The sequence below is a fragment of the Sorex fumeus genome, unplaced genomic scaffold (assembly GCF_029834395.1).
Source record: "Sorex fumeus unplaced genomic scaffold, SorFum_2.1 ptg000051l, whole genome shotgun sequence".
NCBI classification, from domain to species: domain Eukaryota; kingdom Metazoa; phylum Chordata; class Mammalia; order Eulipotyphla; family Soricidae; genus Sorex; species Sorex fumeus.
The window spans coordinates 41,529,884-41,541,618 of NW_026606108.1; positions in this window are offsets into that span (position 1 = coordinate 41,529,884).

The window sequence follows — 11,735 nt, forward strand, 5'->3', positions numbered from 1 at the left end:
AACACGTGTTCATGTGCACTGGGCCAGAATTTTGTCCAGGTTTGGGGCTGGAGCGATAGCACAGTAGGTAGGGTATTTGCCTTGCATGTGGCCAGCGCTTGTTGAATCCTCCGTATCTCATATTGTCTACCTCCCCCCTCCCCCCTCCCCCCTCAGCACTGCCAGGAGTTATTTCTGAGCACAGGGCCAGGAGTGATCCTTGAGCATCTCCAGGTGTAGCCAAAAAACAAAAACAAAAAATAATTTTATTCTTTGGGTGAGAAATTCCGGCACTAGTGTGTGAAATAGAGGTCTACTCTAAAAGGGGCTCATTTTAATCAGTAAGTGAGAAATAAACTTTTCTCCACGTGTGAATTCAGAGACAGCCGTAGGCAGCTGCACTGGGAAAGACTCACAGAGCATACTCTGTTCTTGTTTGTTTTGGATTTTGGGGGGAACCACATCCAGTGATGCTTAGGGCTTACTCCTGGCTCTGTGCTCAGGGATCACTCCTGACTCTGCTCAAGAGACCGTATGAGGTGCTGGGGATCGAACCCGGGTCGGGTGCGTGCAAGTCAAGGGCATCACTTGCTGTACTGTCTCTCCAGCCCCGTAGAGGATATACTCAGGGGCCCCAAGAAGAGGAAAGTGTTAGATAGGGTCACAGTGGTCTAACACAGCCTAGGAAACAAGGAAGAAGTGAGTCCCATGTCCAAAGAAGCCTCTCAGGCAGAGAAAGCGACTCCTTAATACCAAGTATTATCAGCCAAGCCCTAGAGCTGAGGAAATGATGCCTCTGCCCAGGGTTGCCGGGCTGACCCCCTAGGCCCCCCCCCCCCACTGCAGTGCTTTATCTTCTACAGAGCTGGGGTCTGCGCTCATGGCTCCCACTGTGCTCCCCCCATTTTAAGCCAGCAGCTTCCTGAGCTAAACAGAGGATCGGAACAACCTATTATCAGAACTCATCTGGTGTTATACTTGATGAAACATCCTTTTTCTCGCTTGCGGAACACTCAGAAATGCCTAAAATCTTCTCCTAAGTGAGGTTTTGGAAAGAATTTTGCCATCTGCTTCCTGATGCCACATCTTTATTTTGACAGAACATTTCACAAGACCGTATTTGGCAGTCGCTCGGTCCAGATGTTGTGATCATTTTAGTAGATTGTTACTTTCTCTGATTGTCAACATTGGGGATATCTACATCCATGCTTTATTTCCAGCTTATATTTAACTGGGATTACAGATAAGTTAGTAAAGTGAAACACAATATTCACCAACCCCCTTTTTCACTAGCATCATTTGATACTATGTGATTGGGGATTTTTTGTTTTGTTTTGTTGGGTTTTGAGCCACACCCAGCGATGCTCGGGTTAGTCCTGTCTCCACATGCAGGAATTATTCCTGGCAGTGCTCAGGGGACTCAATCTCAGGGGTGTCAGAGATTGAAAGTGGGTTGACCTCATGCAAGGCAAATACCCTGCCCACTGCACTATCACTCTGACCCCACATATTATTTTTTGTAATGGCCTAAAGAAGCAAATCTTGGGTCTAGGAAATACCCAAGGGACTGGAGCACATGCTTTGCATGGCTGAAAGTTCCTGGCACCATATGGTCCCTGCAAGAAGCTGGAAAATAAGTAAATTTAACATATTTTTTCCCCTCCAGCAATTCTTTTTTTGTTTGTTTTTGGGTCACACTGGTGATGCTCAGGACTTGCTCCTGACTTTGCATTTAGGAATTAAGCCTGGCAGTGCTCAGGAGATCACATGAGATGCTGAGGATTAAACCCTGCTGGCCGCATGCAAGGCAGACATTACCCATTGTGATATCTCTCTGGCCCTGGCCTCCAACAACTCTTCAGCTAAGGGTGGAGGAGCTCGTGGGATGCTATGGGGTGTCAGGGATCGAATCAGAGTCAACTGTCTCCAGTTAACTTGTTTCTTTGGTCTTGTTCTTGATGGCCACGATGTGTATGCAGGTTAATGAGGAGAGAATGCCTCAGTGCTTGGCTAAAAGTGACCATGGACTTGTCCTTGAGATCTAGAAGACCTCTGCCCGCCTCTGTTTGGAATGTTTAAGGGCACAGGAAGAAAAATGGGACTAGCAGGCCCCTGACAGTCTCCATGAGCTCTGGAGGTTTGTATGTGGCCCATGTCAGTGACAGATGGGGCAGTAAGTTCAGCAGATGTCACGTCTGCTGTTCCCAGGCTCTGCTTCCTTTTGTGCTGTGACCTTCCAGGATCATCGTCCTAAGAATCCTGCAAGACGGAAAGGAGTGGGCTTTCGCTTTCTGCGGATCCGAAGGACGGGCTTCTAGCTTCTCACCTCCGGCCACATTTCTTACTAAGATCTAGTAAGCCAACGAAAACAAAAACGTTGCCCTAGGCTTAGAATTTCAAAAACGAGGCAAGAAGCACCCCCCACCTTCTAGTTTCTGCTGCTGGTTCAGCCCATATGTCTAAGCAGAAGGAATTTTGTTGAGGTGCATCTCCTACGGTTCCCTGGAAGAATCCTTCCCCTCAGAACTTCGGGATGGGGGTGGTAGGGGGAGGAGACTGGATGAGAAAGGGGAGCCCTAGAGAGGCCGATGTGTTAAGAAGGGGGAATGGATGGCTTGGCCCTTAAAGCCTCGCATGGGGTTGCCAGCTAGCTGCTTGCAGTGCCTGGGTAGGTGGCACAAAGCGAGGGAAACAACGCAGAGTGGGTCAGTGGCTTATTTTACCATCTTGATTCAAGTCACTGCCTTCACACATGATTATGTCTCCAATCTCAATACCTGCTCGAGAGGCTTTTCAAGAGGTTTTCATTTCAAAAATGGAAGCGGCAAGGCCAGAGGGATAACACTGCGGGCTGGGAGCTTGCCGGGGATCGGCCCGGGAATTAAACCCAGGTCAGCCACATGCGAGGCAAGCTCATGACCTGCTGTACGATCCCCCTGGCCCAACACATGATCAGTCCCCTGAGCCCCCCAGGAGTGAGCACAGAGCCAGGAGTAAACTCTGAGCAACCCCCCGAAGTGGCCCAAAATAAAAAACTTCCCTTGGGGGCCCAAGAGGTAATACAGCAGGTAGGACACTTGCCTTGCATGCGGCTGACCTGGGTTTGATTCCCAGCTCTGAGCACCATTGGGAGTGATCCCTGAGCACAGCTGGATGTGATTCCTCCCCAACCCCCACAAAAAGGAAAGGGAAAAACAACCCTGAAACTCTAAAGACACCTCTCTCCCTCTGCTGTAGCATTTATGTAAGAGCGCAGGGAACTGAGTTCCCTAGACTGTAATTTAAACATAAAAAGAATAACAATAATAATGCGCTTTATGTTGGCGTTTTTATACAAGTGAGTCATTGGTAGAAGTACATTGACCATTTTGAAGCACAGTCTGATCTTTCGGGGGAGATATTTAAATTCTCTGTACAGACAGTGTACTTAGGACAAATTATAAGATTTGTACCTTGGTGCCCATTCCTGTCAGATACTCATTGGGTGCTTAGTTGCAAATAATACCTAATCCGTCCAAAAACAGTACGCCAAAAGTTGTCATTAAAAACATATCCAGTTTTAATAGCAAGCTGTGGATACTTTACTGCCTTTTATTTATTGCTGTTTTTTTTTTCTTGCTCGTGTGTTTTATTAGAAGGAAAGGTAAATAAATGTGTTTTGCAGAAAATATGCCTTGGAAACCAGCTCCAGTAGCTACTTGCTAGGTTATTATTATTTTTTTTAACTAGATGGGGGAGCATTTACACACTCAGTTTATAAGTGACCTTCCCATAAAGTTCTTAGGGGCACGGGCCAAGCCGAGGTCATCCATCCGCCCAAACTAGCCCCCTCGAGACGTGCTTTGGTGACATGGGCAGGAGATGCAAGCTAAGCCTCCTCCCTCCAGCTTCAGCTCCCAAGTGGCCTCTGCTCTCCCCCAGCTCCTGAATTTTATTCCTTTCAGAAGAGTTCGAGGTGGGATTGGGCTACCCACCTGTGTTCAAGCAATAATATTCTACTTCTGAAAAATAGTGTCCATCTGGAGGAAATCCCTGGGTTCTGGCTTCTTTCTTAATTTTCTTAAGGTTTTTGTTTGCTTTGTTTGGGGACCACAGCTAGCAATGCTCTGGGCTTTCTCCTGGCTCTGTGCTCAGGGATCACTCCCACTGGGACTCTGGGAACTTACGGAATGCCAAGGATCGAATCCAAGTCAGCTGTGTGCAAGGCAAACACTTGACCTATCACTCTGACACTAGTCTTGCTTTGCTTTTATTTGGGGGGCCACACCCGGATGTGCTCAAGGGTTACTCCTGAGTCTGCACTAGGGAATCACTCCCGGAGGGACTCGGGAGACTATATGGGGTTCTGGGACTCGAACCCAGGTCCACTGCATGCAAGGCAAGCACCTTAGCCACTGTATTATCTCTCAGCTCCTGTTTGTCTTTAAGTTACATACATTGGGATGGGCTGTACACAGAGAGTTGTGCATAATTAAAGTGTACCTGCTGGTGAGTGTGGAGCTAAGTGTCTATCCTGGAACCAACCTCCCACTGACTGGAAAGGCTCCCGCTCTCCCCCTTCCGCCCCTGCCACACATACACCCGGTGCTTCCTTCCCCTCAGCATTGATTTTCTATTTTGGAAAAGAGCACTTCCAAAATATCCATCCTCTTAGCCGATTTGGGGGGCCACACACATCAGTGCTGCGGGCTACCCTCAGCTCTGCGCTGGGGAACCCTGCCGTGCCACTGACCAAACTGTGCTTGGCTGCGTGCCAGGCAAGCTCCTCCCCCGCAGCCCCTGTGCTAGGTCTTCGGCCCTGTCTTGGGGATTTTTGAGTCAGCCACGGAAGTACCATGAACCATGAGTATCATGGGTTATCACGTGGGTATCACGGGGTTCACTGTAGTTCCCCAGAGCGCAGCATCTTGCGTAACTTAAGTCCTGATATCTGGAGCATCACCCTCTGCGGCCGTCATGTGATAAGCAATGGGTTTTCTGAGCCGAATAGGATGCGTCTGACCCGGTGCTACATGCAGGAGGTGAGGTGTGAACATGACACAGGAAGTTCTGGTCAAGGGAAGGGTTTGGGCAGGATGCACAGGGCACAGGACAAAGTGAACTTCTAAGAAAACTTAACCCGTCACGTCTTCTGGTAGAGGAAATTTTTCTAAGTTTATTCTCTCCTGAAGGGCACTAAAGGCCTCATTTGGCTTCCCTGGGACCCCTGTATGCTCAACCAACACCTGGGAGTCACGGCTTCAGTCCCCACCCTAGCCCCAGCTCTGCTAAGAGCAACCCTGAAACATCAAGCAGAGAGTAGCCCCTGAACACTGCTGGGTGTGGTCCCCAAGCCAGTAAATAAGGTCACAAAACCAAGGAAGAGAGGCCAGAGTGGTAGTACAGTGGTTAGGGCATTTGCTTTGCACACGGCCAACCCGGGTTTGATCCCTGACATCCCATATGGTCCCTAAGGAGTGATTCCTGAGCATTGTGGGTTATGGCCCTCCCCAAAACAAATAAAACCAAGGAAGAATGGCCTTCCCAAATGCCTCCCACCAAGGAAGGAGCAAATCCAGCCCTGTGGAAGCGGAACTCTGAAGAACCAACAATCTGCAGCCCGCGCAGCTGCAGAGACGCCCCCGAATCCTGTAGAGCGGGGTTCACTTCTCGCCCTCCACTCTCTAGCTGTGTGATTTTGGGTCTGTGGCATGCCCTATGTAAACCTCCGTTTCCTAACCTGAGGACCAGATGCTGCAGACACAGCACCTGGCACCCAGGGGACAGTTCTGTACCTACCTAGCATCAGGTATCACGGCTCCTCCAGACTCCTTCACTGCCTCCTCAGGCCCCGCATCTTTATTTATTGAGACTTTTTGAGTCACACCCAACAACGCTCAGGGGTTACTCCTGACTCTGCACTCAGGAATTACTGCTGGTGGTGTCCAGGTAACCATATGGAATGCCAGGAATCAAACCCAGGTTGGCCGTGTGCAAAGCACACATGCCCTCCTCACTGTTCTACAGCTCTGACCCCATCTCCTCAGCTTTAATAACTGGCTCATCGCTCCTCTTCTCCTCCCGGGGCCTTCCTGGTGAACCCCAGCACGCTTCTCTGCAGTCAGCAGAGAATGGGACTTTCTCTGGCTTTCCTGTTAATACTGTCCTGTGTTTTTGTGGGACCTGGTATTTATATAATTTACATATATTGATATACATTTATATACATGTCCATTTGATCCTCACAGATTACTATAAAAGAGATTATTTTGTATTCTTTACCATCAAGCCCCACCAAAGCCGCCGCCTTCTGGCAAATAATTTTTCAACACTTGGTCCCATCAAACACTCATAAATCCAGTAAATTCTGATCCTCCCTTCCCGCCCTCCAAGCTAAAGCCCAGACCCTGCTTTTGCCTCCGGCCATTCGTGTGATATCAGAAGACTTGCTGTGCGTCCCCTTTGTGTGGACTGGGGCGTCTTCAGTGCAGCCATCTCTGCCTCGTTTCTCTCCGCACTCGCCGCTGTTCCAGCTCTTTCTTCGCCTCTGTTACCTCCCCAACCAAGCCTCCACAACTTTTTTTCCTGTGCCCCCAGCTATTTTGGGGGGAGGCGGGGGCGGGGGGAGAATAACATCCAACGATGCTCAGGCCTTACTCCTGGGCTCTGCTCTCAGGAATCACTCCTGGCAGTGCTCAGGGGATCATAAGGGATGCCGGGACCAGGTTGGCAGTGTGCAAGGCAAATGCTCTACCCGCTTTAGCACTAATACTCTAGCTCTTCTTGTGTCTTTTTTTTTTTTTTTTGCATCACACCCGGTGATGCTCAGGGGTTACACCTGGCTCTGCACTCAGGAATCGCTCCTGGCGGTGCTCAGGGGACAATATGGGATGCTGGGAATCGAACCCGGGTCAGCTGCGTGCAAGGTAAATGCCCTACCTGCTGCGCTATTGCTCCAGCCCCTCTTGTGTCCTTTTTTGTCCTAAATTCCTACATATCTTTGTCTGGGCCGTTTTCCCTTCCCTGCCCACCTCCCCACCTCTTGTCCTGCCCTCTGTCACATTCCAGGAATTGAACCCAGGACTTCCCCCATGGACAGTTGCGTTGGAGCTCTGAGCTGACCAGTGTGTCTCTAGGCTGACCAGTGTGTTCCAAGCTATGTGGCTTCCCCTCCCGCTCGCCCAACCCCACGTGGCAGTCACATGCTTGCTTTTTCTGCCTGAAACTTTCTCAGCAGTTCCCCAGAAACCCGCAAGTTGATGTAGATGTGCTGTGTGAGTATGGGCGTAGGGGCCTTGCGTGTGTGTGCATGTGAGTGTGTGTGTGTGTGTGTATGTTAGTGCACACATAGGTGTGTATGTGACCAGCACGTGCCTGCATGTGAGTGTGTATATGGGTGTATATGTGTGTATGTGAATGAATTTATGTGCATATGAGTGTATGTGTGCATGTGGCCAGAGTGTAAGTGCATGTGGGTATGTGTATGTATGTGTGTGTATATGTGTATGTACCCAGCGTGTGAGTGTGTGTATATGAGTACGTGAGTGTATGTGTGTGAGTGTATGTAGATGAGCATATGTGAATGAATGTGTGGCCAAGCAGATATGAGTGTGTGTGTGTATCTCTCCTCTGACTTTGTCACATTGTCCCCTGCTTGGGGGACCTTTACTGTCCTCTCCAGGACCTTTACTGTTAGTCTGGTTTTGGCCTCAAGTTTGCAGGGCATTGGGGGGTCCTGAGCTCCTTGCTCTTTCCTTGCTGTGGGTGAAATCACTTCAGTATGAATCTAGGACATACTTTGGTTCTGTATCGCAGGGCACCAGGTCACAGGGGAGCTCCACCTTCCGAATCTTCTCAATGTTTCTGAATTCTCTTCCTAGGACTTCTCAGGCCTCACAGGAGGAAGTACTTGCAGGCAGAAAGGAAGCAACATCTGGCAGTGCTCAGGGCTTACTGCTGGCTCTGTGCTCTGGGAGTACTCCTGGCAGGATTTGGAAACTTTATGGAGTGCCTGAAATTGAACCTGGGTCGGTCGCATGTAAAGCAAGTGTCCTGAGCACTGTGCTATTGCTCTGGCCCTGGCAATTCATGTTTAGTTGGAATTTTTTCTTCTGGAAAGACATTTAACCTTTTAAAAATATCATAACGTTATTCAAAGGTTTATTCAACCTGTGTCGTAATTTGTGTTCTCCCAGACTGAATTGAACCAAGAATGAAAATGAGCCACATAGATTGAGGTCTCAGATTATTTATGAAAAAGATTGAAACTTACTGTCCCAATTCCTCACTCATTTTTCCAGAACCTGTTAGACCCTCAAATACACACTGTCTGCCTTGATCTTAACAGGGTTTCAGAAACACCCTGGACTTGAACAAACAAAAACGGGACAGCAGAAAACTGCCTCGAATACGGGATATGTGAACCTTTTATGAACCCGTTTAATGGAAAAGCATAGACCTATGCTGGAGGTATGTCATAGAAGGGGAGCATTTTTACAATTTTATTTATTTTTGGTCATTTTTGGGTCACACCCAGCAATGCTCAGGGTTTACTCCTAACTCTGCAGTCAGGAATTAGTCCTGGTGGTGCTTGGGGGACCCTATGGGATGCTGGGGATCGAACCTGTGTCGGCCGTGTGCAAGGCAAACTCCCTACCCACTGTACTGTCGCTTTGGCCCTGGAGGGCACCTTTCATGGAGCATTTACCATGTGCTAAGAAAGCACCTTGCTTTGTTCTTTATACAGGTTGACATGTTCCTACTCGGCAGGGAAGCTGGCGGGGCAGAGTGGGGAGAAAGGAGCGAGTGTGAATGGGTGGTCACCCAGCAGCCCTTGCGTGACAGCTGCTCTGTCCTCTCTCTCAGTTAAGCTTCGGGCTTAGATTCAGGCTCTGCCAGCACCGGCCCCGCTGGTCTCGGCCCCACATTCCAAAGCTGCAGAGAATCTCTCCGAGCCTCCCTGTTTACTCCAGCCCCTTCACTCAGATTTCTGAAGCCCTTCTGGTCCTTAACGCTGGAGCGTTTCCACCTTGGCTGACCATGCCAGTGTGGGAAGGAGGAAAGGCTGAGGCGCTGGACTGCCCAGCTGAGGTCAAGTCTGAGGGACCAGGAGCGAGAAACCCGCCTTGGTTCGGACGTGAAACCTCCTGACTGTTCAGAGCAGCTTTTATCTCCTCCCGCGGCCACCGGCATTATCTCAGCCTTCCACATGAGTGGGGATGTTTTAGGCGCCATATTTAGGTTGCAAACCAGAAAGAAAACAATTCATTATCTTTCCCTCTCTTTTTTTTATTTATTTTTATTTATTTTTATTTTTCCCCTCTCTTTTCTGGGAGCTTTATAAACACTCGCCAATGAATGCCTCTCTTGCCTGCATACAAATTGCCTGGGGATCTTGTTAAAGGCCCATTTGGGTTTGGGAGGTCTGGTCTGGGGCTCGGGTCAGCATTTGCAGCCAGTTCCTCAAGATTCTCAAACTGTCTGGCCAACAGAATCACATTTGGGAGAGCAAAGCTCCAAGTCACTGATGACTCAAAATTCAAGAAAGAAATTGGAGACCATGGCTTTGCAAACTGCTGTTTACTAAATAATTAAAACGCCAGTGCTTAAGACAGCAGCCTACGCGCCTGCCTTGGCATTGTGATTTCCTTGCAGTTTCTCTGCACTGGCCCTCGACTCCCTCGGGAGCTTCCATCAGTGCATACAGGCAGCCCACCTCTTCCTCCCTGCACTCGGGGATCAGCTCTGCCTTTCAGCTCTTCCCCCTCAACTGGGGCAGGGTGCTAATGGCCAGGGCAGCCTCATAGACAATCTGCAAAGTGCAAAGTGAGGCTGTTTTATTTATTTACTTTCTTTATGGTTTGTGGCCACACCCAGCAATGCTCCAAGCTTACTCCTGGCCCTGTGCTCGGGGATCACTCCTGGTGGTACTTGGGACCACATACAGTTCTGGAAATCAGTGAGTTCTGCGTGCAAGGAAAGTGCCGTAATTCCTGTAATATATCTCCAGTCCCAGGTTGTTTTTTGTTTTTGTTTTTGTTTTTTTTAATTGTGGGATCCATGAGTCTGGAGTCAAGCTGACAGGAGGCTTGCCTTGCACGTGGCCAACCCAGGTTTGATCCCTGACATCTCATAGGGTTCTTGAAACCCACCAGGAGTGATTCATGAGTGCAGAACCAGGAGTAAGTCATGAGAATGAACACCTTGGCAAGAACCAAGTGTTAAAAGTAGGTAAAGGAATATTCCTGATAACCTTTCAGTATCTGTATTGCAAATCGCTATGCCCAAAAGGGGGAGAGAGAGACAGAGACAGAGACAGAGACAGAGACAGAGACAGAGAGAGAAGCAAAGCGCCTGCCATAGAGGCAGGCTGGGAGACAGGGTGATGGGAGGGAACCTGGGGACACTGGTGCTGGGAAATGGACACTGATGGAAGGATAGGTGTTGGAATACTGTATGACTGAAACCTAATCATGAACAGCTTTGTAAGGGTCTATCTCACAGTGATTCAATAAAAAAAAAAATTAAAAAGAGTAAGCCCTGAGCATTGCTAGGTGTGGCCCCCAAACAAAATAAAACAAAACAAATTGTGGGGTCCACTCCCCATAGTGCTCAAACCTGGTAGTTCTGGTGTAATGAGTGGAGGGGGGCAGGTGGTCCCAGAGAGGGAACCCAGGGCCTCATTCCCTCAAGGCATGTGCCTTTTAACTTGAACCCCAGTCCCAGGCCAGTTCTGCAGCACATATTCTACAAAAAGTTGTCCTGTTTCCATGGTGAAGAGATCTCCGTGAGGTGGAGCAGTGACAGGGAGAAAGATTCGGAGCCCCAGGATTAAAGATCAGCTTGGTCTGGTCTGTATTTATCTGATAACACACCGGAATAGTTTGCCTCTCTCCCTCCCCCTCTCCGCCTACTGGGAGCCCGGGCTGAGTCCAGAACGGGCTCCGGGCTCCGGATGGCAGTGGTGGATGCTCGGGACACAAAAGGGTTCTTGTTCACACCGAGGTCTATCAGCGTTTCAGCAGAACTGGCGGAAGCGCCGGCACACCGTATCAGCGGCTTATCGGGCGGGTGCATGGCTTTCCCCGCGCGTTTGCTGGTCACTGAGTTTACCCAGCCCCATCAGCACTGAGTGGAAACTGCAAGGCTACGTGAAGTGCCCTGAGACAGGGCAGGGGGAACAAGCCAGTTAGTTAGTTACTGAGTGTGTGTGTGTGTGTGTGTGTGTGTGTGTGTGTGTGTGTGTGTTGGGGTGGGGGGGGCGGGGGGAGGCGGGGGAGTCGGGTCCTTCAGAACCTCTTTGCCTTTCATCCCTGGAGAGAATAAGGCTGCAGTGGCCTCATCTTTAGAGGGACGAGAGCTCCAGCATCTGATGGAGGCGTGTATCCCCGAGGAGGTGGGATCTGCAGCGTCGGCAGTGCGGAAGCAGGTGGAGGTCCCACTTGTAACCTCAACTCTCCTCTTATCCCTGGATCTGTCGCTCAGGAGGTGAAACGTGGAGACATCCTGGTGCACCCTGAAGCTGTGTGCCCTGCTCGGTTGGCGAGTCTGTGTGAGGGCCAAGTTCACCCGGAGCAGAGGCACAGCAAGCCCGTGGTGGTCTCTGGGGGATGCGTCTTCTGGCGGGAGCAACCCTTTCCTGCTGCCTCCCACGCATGCTCTATTCCAGGGACCATGCTAAACTTGGCACCCCAAGGCGCTTCTTGGACCAGTCAGATGAAAGGAAAGAGCCGGGTTAGAGGGATAGTACAGTGGGGAGAGCACTTGCCTTGCATGTG